The 15,030-nt window shown below is 43.2% G+C and overlaps 1 protein-coding gene across 2 annotated transcripts in view; it reads right to left on the bottom strand.

Annotated features, from left to right (window-relative positions):
- The window catches only part of CPEB4 (cytoplasmic polyadenylation element binding protein 4), a 281,089-nt gene that overhangs the window by 96,960 nt on the left and 169,099 nt on the right, over positions 1-15,030 (bottom strand). The window lies entirely within an intron of this gene.

Below are 15,030 nucleotides of genomic sequence, written 5' to 3'. Positions count from 1 at the left end.
TTGTCTGCTGCATCTAGGGCAGATCTTATTTGGTTGTTAGCAATGGCTTGCCCTTCTTCCACTACCTGTTGTGCCCTTTTTTGTTGTTCTTTGGGGAGGTGCTGGATTATGTCTTGCATCTCGTCCCAAAGGGCTCGGTCATAGCGAGCTAACCGTGCTTGTGAGTTGGCTATCCTCCACTGATTTGCTGCCTGGGATGCAACTCATTTCCCTGCAGCAACTAATTTACTGCTCTCCTTATCAGGTTGGGGTGCATCTACTGATGATTGACTGTTTGCTCTTTTTCTGGCAGCGCTAAAGACACAGAATCTGGAGGTACCTGATGGGTGATGTAATCAGGATTGGAGGGTGGAGGTTTATATTTTTTCTCTATCCTGGGTGTTTTTATACGTGCCTTAACAGGTTCATTAAATATCTGATCCGCATGTTTTAACATGCCTGGGAGCATGGGAAGGCATTGATATTTAGAGTGTGTTGAGGATAGGGTGTTAAACAAGAAATCCTCTTCTAGGGCTTCTGTATGCATGGTGACCCCATGGTATGCTGCCACCCTAGCTATAACTTGATTGTAGACCGAGCTATCCTCAGGTGGTGAAGGTTTAGAGGGATAGCTGTCTGAATCATTACTAGGAATGGGATCTGGATTATAAAGGTCCCATGGATCCACATTGTCCTGTTGTGAGTCATAAGAGTGAGTGGGTGACTGCACTGGTGTAGGACTAGTAGGAGGAGAGATAGGTAGGTGTGGAGAGTGAGGAGGAGAACGAGGAGGAGAAGACTGAGGAGGAGAAGATTTAGGAGGTGGTGGTTTCTCCTTTGGCACTTTTGCTGGAGGCTGCATAGTGTCCAATTCCTCCTGAAAGGCTAGCTTTCTTTTTGTTTTTAGAGGAGGTGCTGTCTGAATTCTGCCTGTTTCCTTATGGATGTGAATCCTGGACTGCCTTTCATCCATAACCTCAAGTATTCATTTTATTTCAGACTCCTCTTCAGAGGTTTTGTGGCTTTCTTTAAGTCTTTTTGAAAGTCCATGCTCTTCTGTGTATGCTGGCCTTTTCTGATCTGAAGCAGGCTTTTTCAGGATCGAAAAAGATGAAACTGTAAATGCTTTCGGCCTAGAAAGTGATTTTCTAATTATCAACTCCCAAAAATTATGTTTGCTGGAGTCGGACATAGAGATCTTTGTTGCCTCCGATGTTTTGGGAGGAGTGGCCTTTTTCGGTGCCGAACTGGTAAGCTGGTCACTGGTAGTCTTTTTTCGGGCCGCACCATGGCCTTCCGGCAGCGCTGTACCCAAGGCCTTGTGTTTTTGCTTTTGTGATGGTACAGCGGGCAGGCGTACTCACATGTTGTCCTGCTGTAACCGGTCTGTCTTCTTCTGATTCCTGATCGGATTCAGAATCTCATACCGAGACCGCTGTTTGCATCAGTTCTTCCTCCTCCATGTCCAGATGTTCACTCTTTCCCGACGCCATTTCGAGTCTTCGTGCCCTCCTGTCTCAAAGAGACTTTTTCAACAGGAAGGATCGACAGGCCTCAATTTTCTTCCCGATGATCCGGGGAAAGGAAAAGGTTGCAAACCAGATGTTGATCTGTGTACGGGTATTTCGCTTGGCAGCAGGACAGAACCGGAATGGAGTTTGATCCATGAGGCTTCCACGCGGTCGCCCCGAAGGGCGAACAAAGTTGTTTTCCCCGACAGAACTGCTGTGTCGATGGAAGATATAAACCCGATCGAGACAATACCAACGAAAAGAGTTTTTCAACGTTTTCCAAATCGAAATCTCAAGCGAGAGGAAACACGTCCAAACCAGACGGCGGAAAGAAAACAATCTAACAATGGAGTCTATGCCCATGCGCAATGGAACTGAAGAGGAGGAGTCACTAGATCCCGTGACTCGAAAACACTTCTTCGAAGAAAAACAACTTGTAACACTCTGAGCCCAACACTAGATGGTAGGATAATGCACAGCATGTGTATTGGCAGCTACACATGCCATTGCACATATATATATATATATATATATATAACATATATATAAACCTAAAGCGGACCAACCCCCAACACATACATTAGCACACCTACCGAAACAACCCTTAAAGCCTGGGATTCTTTGAATCGCTCCACAGCCTGGTCCATGTTACCCTCCAGTTCACCCTGATCCATTTTAATCCAGCCTTTCCCCAGGCGCTTAAGTCAGGTCGCTTCAATCTCTGGAGAGAAGATGAGTGCCTCACCATATAGGACTTACTTCGTGGTTGGGATATTCTTACCTTTGAAAACGGTCAATGAAACTTTGGCCTCCCATGTTCTGAGAGGCATCATTACACACAAATGAAACATAGGGTCCTTCACCCAGCCCGAGAGGCACCACCTAAACATAGCTTTCCCCAATTAAAAAACATTGTAAAACATACAAGGGAGGGTTGAGGGTACCATCTCTTGTCGTTATTCCCTTGTAATTGATACATACCTCAAAATTCAACCATGACACAGACTTATGGTCCACTATAATGGGTGACAATGTCCCTGAGGACCGATGGCAGAGGTTATGGTATGATATACCACAGTTCAACCACTCTATGGGGATCAGCGACGCCCACTACTAATTACAATATGATTGGTACATCTACCCTATTAAACTCAAAAAATCTTTCCCCACACAACTGTCCTTTGCTGGAGAGGGTGCGGGCTGCTCAGAGACTTCCGTCATATATGGAGGGACTTTCCGATAATCCATCCATTTGATCCGAAATTTTAGTACAAATTAAAGACATACTAGGATACCTGATACCCTCTACGCCGGGATTTGCCCTACTGTGACTGTGAGACAAGTCCCTTAAACGCCAAACCTCAGGTGATCATATGGCTATGCCTAGGAGCAGCCAAGACAGTGTGGGCAGCCTTGTGGAAAAAAACAACACCTCTCTCGATTATAAAATGGCATTCCCAATTGTGGAAAGCCTGGACAATTAAAAGAATGGCTGACATACTCCTGGATAACTATAAGCACTTCGAATATACCTGGGGTCCCCCTAGTGACCTTGTTTATTGGCCTTTCGCTCACGGCTCGCCCCACTCGAACACGGGCGCTTCATCTTTTCCACATATAATACCATAAGAGAACTGATCAAGGGCATGAACCTACTTGAGGTCCTCCAGATAAGGTCCCTCGGGCCGGATTCAACCATACTCACCTCACAACATATGTCTCCATTCATCTCACTCATGGTTTATAGTTTACACAGGTTTTCTGGGAGAAAGTGGTGTTTATTTTTGAGCGATGATTAAGAATCTCTAAGAATGACTACTTGTTGACAGTGTTATCACTCGCGCATTTGATCACAACAGCGGATGCAAAACACATTGGAAACTGTCTATCTCAATAGCGTTCAATTGTATACTGCTGATAGTCCTGTTGTTGATTGATTGAAGACACTGTATAATGATGTGTCCTGTTAAAACTCAATTAAAAAAAATGACTAAAAACTGGTTTCCCATCGTGAAAGAATAAAAGTCTTTGATGAATTATTTGAAAAGGGAATTTCACTATTGTTTTTGTTTTTTCTACATGGTGCCGGCAGCCAATATTTGTGTTTTTTCTAAGTAAATTGAAGTTTTGACTTTCCCAGATGCTACAAAAGTATAGGAACTTACCTATATAGTTCCCCAACTTTGATATCGTCCATAGATTCACATGCTTCAATAAATACCATCAACAAACTTGGAATATTTGGAAGTCAGTGATAACAGAGCAGTCTTCCTATGGACTCAACTAACATACACAGGCAAAGAGACCATATGCAATCCATCCAGCATATATGTGACCCAAACTACAGCCAATGAGGTGAAGACGCACAGAGCTCCAATTCCACATCGAGCACTTAGATTATTATCGCCCTAAAGCTGAGAAGGGAATCCTTAGTACTCTGATCTTCGCTTCATAGTATTTTCCCTGCAACTTTGGTGTTTCTTTCTGTTCCTTGGACTTCTCTACCATCAATTATAGCTAGTAAACAGATTCTATTGCCTCTTTTATATTTGATTGTTTGTGGTTCTGAAAACTTTCAAATTAATTACAACCATTCAAATGCTAGGGCACTTTTTAAACCCTGCCAATCAAGTGGGCCCAGGAAGATTTATTATGATGACCCAAACAAGAAATGACTGCTATACCTTAATCATTTAGCACATTTGTCAAAGAAATACAAAATTGGATAAAACGTCACCAATAAGTTGGTAAATGTCTCCAAGGCATAGACTCCTGGTAAAGGTGCAATCCCTCAGAAAAAAAGTGAAAAAAGAAGGACCTCCGAGTTTTTGCCAGAATCCTCTCAGCCTTCTACATAAAAATGTCACTTCAACTTATCGGTGCTTCCAGAAATGAAATCCTTGGCAACGGCTTCACGCAAGTCCTCAAAGGAAATCTTCAAACCAGCTGATGTCCGATTGACACTGGCATTCAAACAGACCTCTGTGCTGATTAAAGTGGCTGTTTTTTATGAATTACACATATTAAAAAACTGGATGTGTGGAAGAACAAAGAAAATATCTAATAACATTATTTAAGTGTAGGTCGAATATGCTTAGAGAAAGTTGAACATTTATTTGGAATGGGAATTTTTAAGGATGGGGCTCCTTCTCCCCATAAGTTGCAACAGTTAAGCTGCCAGTATCGAATCCCGCTCCAAAAATTATAGTTTCATTAGTGGTGGAAAACTGGATGTTTCCTGAAAGAGCAGTCCATGGTTTTGAGAATATACGCCACAAACTTGAGTGGAGGACCCACTGTAGACACTGCAAAGTTCCTAATTTCAGGATCCTTAAATACATCCCTCAGATTTTCAATTTATTTTAGATGGTGTTTGGTATGGCGCCTACTTGTCACCTACCGTGAAATTTAAGGAGTGGTGAAAAAGGGCCAGAAAGATTCCTGTATGCAGTTACAGCTTAACTATGAGGAGCACACAGCAGTCAATTTCTGCAGACATTAATGGGCAAAATCATATAGTAAACATGCTTCTTTATGGGCTGCTTTTGCATTTTGAGAAGAGAAAGCACTCAAAGCTAGGGAAGAAACATGGGAAGCTTAATGGGAAGAAAATGAAAGTTCAATCAGAGACTGCTGGATGAATAATATGATCACAGCTGTGTGGAGGTCAAGCACTTTTTTGTGGTAGCACACAAGGTCTGCCCAATCAAAACATGTGCTCCTGACTCCCACCATTTGGGTGGAGCCAAAGCCCTTCTCTAGTAATGCTCAAGTAATTGTCTGACAGACAAAAACATACCACAGAATATTCTTATGTGTCCAAGTAGCTCCGAAAAAATCTCATAAGTGAGCCATGCATGTGAAACCATGAACGGTGAGGCCACCATATGGGGAAGAGATGCTTAAAGGTCCCCTTTTCCTCACATGTAACTTTGGCACACATACAGCATAGCAATAGCGAGCCATGTGAGCGTTATACATATAGTGTATATACTTATTGCAAAAATAAGAAAGGACCTGGCAATATAAATGCTAATCTATAAATAGGTGCTGCAGAATTTTCTAGCCCAGCACACAGGAGTGATTGGGCCTCGTAATTTCTGCTCACGTTTTTGCCATTCAATATCTTTAAACTGTGCGAAATGCCATTACCCAAGTTACAAAAGGAAGTTCTGCTAGTTTTTCGCCATTCAGAATTCAGCTTTTAAACCTTGTTTCGCTTCTTGAATTAGGCCAGCCTCATGTTAAGTTATAGACGGTGAACGTAGCATGAAGACATGCAGATTCAACTCTAAGCACGGATTGCCTTTCACAGAGAAATGCTTGAGCAGGGGCTAATCAAAACAGACAACAGATGCTACAAGCTCCCTAGCAGTAAAGCAGGGGTGGTAAAATTGCCCTGGTCTGGCAGGCAGTGGCTGAATAAAAGCTTTCTGGATACACCTTTCAGGAATGTACTTGTGAGCCAGTATCAGCCACAGGAGTGACCCTCCACAATACTAAAGTGTTGGGAGCAAGTACTGACAAGTTCTCACAAGATGTGTATCTTTTTCAATCAGTTACTCAGTATAAACATATCCCTTGATGTCCACTTACGAACCCTTTGACCGATTTAGAGAATAAACTCAATAACACCCAAATAATCCTATTAATGTAGGATCATGCAAACATTAGGTGCAAAACCTGTAATCATCAAGGGCATGTGACCATAAGCTCAAAACATCAGTTAACTGCTCCACTGGTAGTGATTAAGATCAAACCCACCTTGAATCCACACAAGATGGATCCCATTACTACCACCAATTCCAAGCAATTCTTTTCAATAGGCTAGGAAATCACTGCTGGCATTAATTTCATTTTTTCACAATCTCTTACAGAAAAAGTAACATACACAAATAAGCAGATAATCCCCAATGGCTGAAGAAGGAAACCTGGAAGGAAGGGAGTTAGATGGGAAACCAACATTTAAGAAAAGGGAACATCATGAGCAGTGCTTCCAATGAATGACATATTGGTGATGCATTTGCATTGGGTCTTTAACACAACCTTTCTTCTTGTAACGTGATGTTGGTCTCTTTTCAAAGTACCACAAGAGAACTAGCCGAAACAACGAGTCGTTTATCCACTAACATGATGTTGCCTCTTGTCCTTTGAACAGTAGGCTGCACCTCGGAGGTGGATATTTAGCAAACCAGTCATTCACAACACTCACAACACACGTAAAGTCTTTTTTAGCAAGGAATGTGCCATTTAATTATAAAAGATCTCCATTTTATGTTGTTTAATATTTTTGCTTTGTAATCAAATCTTGCCTATTTTGGAAAAGGTTAAACATTCTTTGTTGGTTCAGGACTCCAGTTGGTGATGCTTATAACTATAAAATCTAGAGATTTCCAACTGACTTGAAAAACTGTAAACAACGTGTTAAAACTATACGGTTACTGATGTTGCAAAACTGGTTTAAGGGATTCCCAGTGGTTAGTGGTCTGCATTTCACGTCCTCATTGAGGAGTCTCCTGAGATCGTTATCATCATTGGGCTGCCCATCTGTACCAGTCCCCATTATCATACTGTCTAGTGGAGGGATTTACATCTGCTTCCGAATGAAGATTCTACAGAACGTACTCCTAAGAGCTTGGGTGGAATTTGAAGAAAGATCTGATTATAAATTACAAATTGGGCGAGGTGCACAGGGGGCAGACAAAGACTAATTAATTTGCAATCAATGCACTGACCCTACACAGGCATGATCTAGTGTTTACTATGGGGGAAGGGCATAAGTAAAAATTGGATCAGATGTTTGAAGCCACTGGTCAGTTTTTCACTTTGCAAGCAGCAACCTGGCCTGCATTTCATCTGGAAACTTCTTTCCCCACTTCTGAGTGACATACTAAGGGTCTTCACTGACCTGCACCACCTCGATATGGGGCACAGTTAGTGTGTCTCCCAACAGAGCCTTTGAGCCTATGTCTGTAATTTGATACCAGCACAAAGGCAAAGTTTTTTATTTGCGTGTGGCCACACCTCCTCATGATCACTCCGGTGCAAAATGTGCACAAGTAAAATCGATGTAATGAAAGGAGTCATACAGGTATTAGTACCCCTTCGATAATACTAAAGTGATCTGGGGGTGCAAGAAGCCGGCTCAAAATTCTCTTTGCGCCTGTGCGGCACTTACTGTAATACATACTGTGATTTTCTTTTGGGGTCAAACACTGCAATTTACGAAGGCTCGACAGAAAGATTGAACTCTTTACAATTCTATACAGCGCTCACCTTGTCTAGGAAATTACGCTCCCCCTCAGGAAACGCTCATTGTCATTTCCCACAATACAGATGTGACATTTCATTCAAACAATTACACCACTACAGGGGCATCCTACTTCCGAAAAAAAGTAGAACACTGTTGCACTCACAAGATCATTAATTAAGCCAAAGCTAAAGTGTCGTAAGATCATCAGTGTTGGGACACGTAAAGAGTATGCGGAGTATAGCCTCCCATTTAGAGAAAATGTTTAGTTACTGACGGATTATATTGTGATGGATTTGTATGTTCGCCCTTCTGTGCTTTTTAAGAAGTTTTGGAGTTACAAGATAGACAACCTAATAAACATGTCACTTTTAAAAGTTACCTGATCTTCAAAGATAATTCTTAATAAACATCTAGACACACTGTACTGTCCATTACAAGAAACATAGTGCTGGTGTAGAGGGGAGGGCTGAAGGTGATATTTCAACGTCTTGCAAATAACCTAAAGAAAATGCTGAACACACAGCTGCATGTGTAAAGCAAAGCTCTGGGTACCGTATAAAGGAATGGCAGGATGCCACAGTGGCATTCTAGTGCTAAAATAGTCAATGGTAATGGTTTTGCAATGACCGACATTACTAAAGTCTTGCCATGTCGCTAAATATCACGGGCCTCCATTTCTGGATTTTAGCAATAATTATGCTTTAAGGAAAAAGCAAAGATAATACTCAGGGCACAGATAAAATGCCACTTCAAGCTCATAAAAATTATTTAGACTTTAGGCCCTATTCTACCTCTAAAAAGACAAAGCTGACATTAATTTTCACTCAGTCTGGTCTCAGTTGATAAGAGGTCAGTTCACCTTGACATCTGGTTGGACTGCTTAATCAGAATTAAGTTAAAAGTGCAATGTTTGAGCCCGAAAACTCTGAATGAATATCAATTTCGGTCCATGTATCCGAGTGCGAATGTTGTTGTCACTGGGAAATTATAGTGAAAACGAACTCAACAACTACACCAACATTAGGTAACTGACCACATTAAATCTAAGAACCGACCTACAACACACAAAAAAACTTAATGTGTGAAGTGAGCAGTCTTTATGAAATTGGAAGATATTTTTATGAGATGAGGAAACCTATCCATTTCTTACTCAAAATTACATTTAGGAGTGTAAAAATATACTGTAATGAACGGTGAGTTATACTGAAAACTCTTACATTTCCAGACAAACCGTGTTGCAAAATGTTGCTTTTATAAATCATCTACCATTTTATGTGGGCGATTAACCTGTTAAAACGAGAGATGGGGACACTGAACTGGAACGGTCACATTAAAGCCCAGTGAAAAAAGGAAAGCAATCACTCAAATCCTGTTTTATGTTATTTCTTTCAACTCAGAAAAAGTTCGGCACGGCCTATGTCCACGTCCCTTCTATCAACGCACAAAATATCAGTTATGTTATCACATAATTTAAGCATGCATAGCCTTATCAGAACTTCGCTTTAAAGTTCAGCAGGGGTAGGAAGAGGGAAAGGGCCACTCTCAGTGCTAAACTAAAATGTGGAACTCGAGGGAGTAGGAAGCTGTCTTTGGAGAGAGAAAAAAAATCAAACTTGATGTGGAATGTAGTAGTTAGAATCATTCTGGAATGCCAGGATTTACTGAATTGCTGCAGAATACAGTGGATAAACAATCAAAGGAAAGTCAAAGGATATTCCCTAGCCCAACAGTGGATCATCCCCAGAGGCGGATTTTCTTCTCCCACACATGTGGCGTGCAAGGAAATGCCTCCTTGGCATGGTTACCCCCTGACTTTTTGCCTTTGCTGATGCTAAGTTTTGATTTGAAAGTGTGCCGAGGCCTGCTAACCAGGCCCCAGCACCAGTGTTCTTTCCCTAACCTGTACTTTTTGTTTTCACAATTGGAACACCCTGGCATCCAGGTAAGTCCTGTGTAACTGGTACCCCTGGTACCAAGGGCCCTGATGCCAGGGAAGGTCTCTAAGGGATGCAGCATGTCTTATGCCACCCTGGGGACCCCTCACTCAGCACAGACACACTGCTTGCCAGCTTATGTGTGCTGGTGGGGACAAAACGAGTAAGTCGACATGGCACTCCCCTCAGGGTGCCATGCCAACCTCACACTGCCTATGCAGTACAGATAAGTCACCCCTCTAGCAGGCCTTACAGCCCTAAGGCAGGGTGCACTATACCATAGGTGAGGGCACAAGTGTATGAGCACTGTGCCCCTACCGTGTCTAAGCAAAACCTTAGACATTGTAAGTGCAGGGTAGCCATAAGAGTATATGGTCTGGGAGTCTGTCAAACACGAACTCCACAGCACCATAATGGCTACACTGAAAACTGGGAAGTTTGGTATCAAACTTCTCAGCACAATAAATGCACACTGATTCCAGTGTACATTTTATTGTAACATACACCCCAGAGGGCACCTTAGAAGTGCCCCCTGAAACCTTAACCAACTACCCGTGTAGGCTGACTGGTTTTAGCAGCCTGCCACACTCGAGAGATGTTGCTGGCCACATGGGGAGAGTGCCTTTGTCACTCTGTGGCTAGAACAAAGCCTGTACTGGGTGGAGGTGCTTCACACCTCCCCCCGCAGGAACTGTAACACCTGGCGGTGAGCCTCAAAGGCTCACCCCCTTTGTTACAGCACCACAGGGCACGCCAGCTAGTGGAGTTGCCCGCCCCCTCCGGCCACGACCCCACTTTTGGCGGCAAGGCCGGAGGAAATAATGAGAATAACAAGGAGGAGTCACTGGTCAGTCAGGACAGCCCCTAAGGTGTCCTGAGCTGAGGTGACTAATTTTTAGAAATCCTCCATCTTGCAGATGAAGGATTCCCCCAATAGGGATAGGAATGTGACCCCCCTCCCAGGGCTGCCCTGCTCTAGAAGGACCAAGAAACTCCCGAGGACAGCGGCTCTGTTCACCCAAGACTGCAACTTTGTTTCCAAAGAAGGAACTTCAAGACAACTGCGTTTCCCACCGGAAGCGTGAGACTTGCTACTCTGCACCCGACGCCCCCGGCTCCACTTGTGGAGAAACAACACTTCAGGGAGGACTCCCCGGCGACTACGAGACTGTGAGTAGCCAGAGTTGTCCCCCCTGAGCCCCCACAGCGACGCCTGCAGAGGGAATCCCGAGGCTCCCCCTGACCGCGACTGCCTAACTCCCAGATCCCGACGCCTGGAAAAGACTCTGCACCCGCAGCCCCCAGGACCTGAAAGATCGGAACTCCAGTGCAGGAGTGACCCCCAGGAGGCCCTCTCCTTTGCCCAGGTGGTGGTTACCCCGAGGAGCCCCCCCCCCCCCTTGCCTGCATCGCTGAAGAGACCCCTTGGACTCCCATTGATTTCCATTGGAAACCCGACGTGCGTTTGCACACTGCACCCGGCCGCCCCCGTGCTGCTGAGGGTGTACTTTCTGTGCTAACTTGTGTCCCCCCGGTGCCCTACAAAACCCCCCTGGTCTACCCTACGAAGACACGGGTACTTACCTGCTGGCAGACTGGAACCGGGGCACCCCCTTCTCCATTGAAGCCTATGTGTTTTGGGCACCACTTTGAACTCTGCACCTGACCGGCCCTGAGCTGCTGGTGTGGTAACTTTGGGGTTGCTCTGAACCCCCAACGGTGGGCTACCTTGGACCCAAACTTGAACCCCGTAGGTGGTTTACTTACCTACAAAAAAAACCAATACTTACCTCCCCCAGGAACTGTTGAAAATTGCACTGTGTCTAGTTTTAAAATAGCTATATGTGATTTATTTGAAAAGTATTTATGCTATTGTGATTATTCAAAGTTCCTAAAGTACTTACCTGCAATACCTTTCATTTTAAGTATTACATGTAAAATTTGAACCTGTGGTTCTTAAAATAAACTAGGAAAATATATTTTTCTATACAACAACCTATTGGCCTGGAATTGTCTCTGAGTGTGTTCCTCATTTATTGCTTGTGTGTGTACAACAAATGCTTAACACTACTCCTTTGATAAGCCTACTGCTCGACCACACTACCACAAAATAGAGCATTAGTATTATCTCTTTTTGCCACTATCTTACCTCTAAGGGGAACCCTTGGACTCTGTGCATACTATTCCTTACTTTGAAATAGTGCATACAGAGCCAACTTCCTACATGGCGAATTTCAAACACTGGGTGTATGAGGACCAAAACAATATATTTGCAGAATACCCACCCCGACTCCCACCCCACCCCCTCAACTGATATATGATTTTCCATCGGGCCCACCTTTTAATATTTCATTTGCAACAGAGCACATGCACGGTCAGTGAAACCTTAGATTAAAAAAAATAAAAAAATAAAAAAAGCTTAAAAGAGCAGAAAGGCATCCTTCAGAGTACCCACAGCAGAGCCTTGCTGGGCAAGAATGAAGAGAATAATATTAGTAGAGAGAAGCACAAAGAGGGTCAATACATTTTTCTGTACAATATTTTACAAATTGTTGCCATCGCCAGGCATAAACCGTTTTAGTGGAGAAAGTCTGCATGCCAAAATAACGTTACGGACTTCAGGAGGACAGTCAAAAGCTATCAACTGTCTCCGATCAATCTCTACACAAGGAGGCGGAGAGTTGACAGGTTTGAGTGGAGAACCCTCCTCTGCTGCACTAGAGAAGGTTGCGTTGGCAGGCCCAGTGCCGTTCCGGATCTGAGATCGGATTCATGAGACCCCATCGGAGCAAAGGCAGGAGCCTTCGGCATGCAACCCTAGGGTGCCCTCCTCTAAACCTGTAGGGCCTAAAAACGCTCCAGAGGGGTTGGCCCGCTCAAATATGTGGTGTATGGTCTCGTAAAAATACTATTTGAGCGGGGTCGCTCTTGCCCCAGGAAATGGGGAGAGGCGCAGAGTTGGACCTGGCAACAGCTCTGTAGAAACGTGCCTGGAATGCTGATGTTCCTCACTTGTTGCAGCAGCTGACGGACTAGGCAAAGTCGAAGTCCGTTTTAGCGACAAATTCTTCTTGTGCCTGTTCCCCTAGTGTCCACAGAACCTTGAGTTGGAGGAAGAGGACATGGGGCTCATGGAGCGGTCATGCGACCTTCTTCTCAATTGGTACCGAGCCCTCCTAGGAGTCATGATAACTGGTGTTGACCACTGGGTTGCAAGAAAGTTTAGGGACCACTCCCTCAAAGTCCAAGCACAACTTGTGGTCGCGCTCGAGACACCATAAGCACACCAAGTGAGGGTCCATTACTGACATGGTGAGGTGCTAGGCACCGCATGGCTTAAACCCTACCTTCCTTGATGACATTTATTTATGGACACACCGTGAAAATATTCAACAAAATGTCGAAAAAGGCCTGGCACAAAGAGACAGAGGTGTAGCTCTTCTCTGGATCAGTGCTAAGTGGCACGGAAAGAAATGAACTGACATCTGTGCACCTGGTTGGCACCAATATAGGTCAACGAGTTGTCACTTCCGGCGCTGACGACAATGTGTGGAACCGAAGGAAGCCATTCAGCGGCGCGCAGGGGTACTGCTGATGCCTAGGACATTCAAAGGTAAGGAGTCTGCAGCATTTAGTCTCTAACAGATTTGGTCGTTCTTTTAAGTGCTACATTTTGCATTTGACACTTTGGCTTTAGAAAGATGAAAATGCTGCATTTTCTTATGAAGCAGGGATTGATCAATTAGCAAAGACAAGTAATAAAAAGTATGTTGTCATAGGTAGGGTCAGCTGCTGATTTGAAGTGGCAGGCTTAAAATGAAGATGATTCTCCTGGGCTTCCAAACCCTTGGTCATCACAGAATAAAAACCTTTAGACTCATGAAGGGTTCAACACTGTTAATTTTGGAGAATCTGAATTAGTGTCCATATTGATTTTTTCGTAGTATTGGGCGATCTAGTTCAAGTCCATTTGTTTGAAGAATAGGTTCTAAGATACAGTTATCCTCTGACAGAAAATATTTACAAGAAATGTAATATGGATATAATGTGCCAAATCTCCAAGAAGCCACTGTAATACAATAGAAGTTATCAATGCTTCTGTGATTATTTTTGCTAGTTATGATTGCACCAAGATAGACAAGGTACCATTTTCTCAATAAAAAGGCATTTTATGAGTATAAAACTTCCTATTAGGAACTGAAGATGTTAGTGCCAAAGGACTAGTTAAACTTGTACAGTATATCACTGCCAAACATGAGAGGGACAGGTATTATAGACACCAGAAAGGACTTCTGCGCAATTCATAGAATTAACAGCCTCATGAAGCTATTCTTGATACTCTTCCAAACAGAAAGACATATAAAAAGCATCTGATGTAATACAATGACTGCATATTCAAATTTTTCATACTGCAGTATAAAAACCTTGATGAGGCGGTACCAAGAAAAGCACTAATTCTGCAGTAAAAACAACTCAGAGTCCAACATTCCTATGCATATGAATGGATTCCAATCGAGGTGGTAAAGATGGTTGGGAAACATCTTCTATAAACATAGGAAACAGACAGAATTGGTTGGTCAGATCAAAATTTTTAGTGTCTATGACTAGGCATTCATCAGCACCTATCTGACCACCTTGTGTTTCCTTTTCTGCTTTTACTGTGTTTCATAGCAAATGAGTTAGACTCACTTAAGATAGGCTCTAGTACAAGTAAGGCATAGAAACCTTTGCTCTCTTACCCTTGGAAGCGCCTTGACGAATCAAGAGTAATATCATATGTTTCCAGGATTCTCTATTTCAAAGTAGCAGAATTAGCAACCCCTATTACCACTGCTACCAGGATGCTGGAGGGTGAGTATATTATTCTACAAAAGAGAGAAATGGCCAAAGTACTATCTCTTTGGGGGAAAAGGTTCTGGGAACTTTTTTTTTTTTTTAAAAACAAGCCTGTTTGTATCTGTACCTGAAAGTCTTCTCTATTAACTAGACGGTAGAAGGTCCTGAAATGGGAGATGTAATTCATCCAAAATTACTGCTCATAGCTGTTACCGAATCATTCTTATTCACATGTGGCAGCTTCTGTTACACTATCAAATCCAGGGTCACTTAAGTTACTGGTGCCTACCTTGACAAACAGAAGATGAGTTCTTGAGATTTTATACTTTAATCAGATTACCAATATCCCAGACAAGGAATATAGGCTTTGTGTGACTCAGCCTCCAAGGTCGGCTTACTACATCAAAAATACTGCTGAAAACAATTCATAAATGACACTGTCAGCAGAGTAATCAAAGTTATTTTTTATCCCATCAGTAGGAAGTCAAGCAACAATATCTCTAACATGAAGGAGAGA

Source organism: Pleurodeles waltl, chromosome 7, assembly GCF_031143425.1.
Source record: "Pleurodeles waltl isolate 20211129_DDA chromosome 7, aPleWal1.hap1.20221129, whole genome shotgun sequence".
NCBI classification, from domain to species: Eukaryota; Metazoa; Chordata; class Amphibia; order Caudata; family Salamandridae; genus Pleurodeles; species Pleurodeles waltl.
Note: the sequence above shows the minus strand (reverse complement) of the source record. Positions and strands in the feature narration are given on the sequence as shown.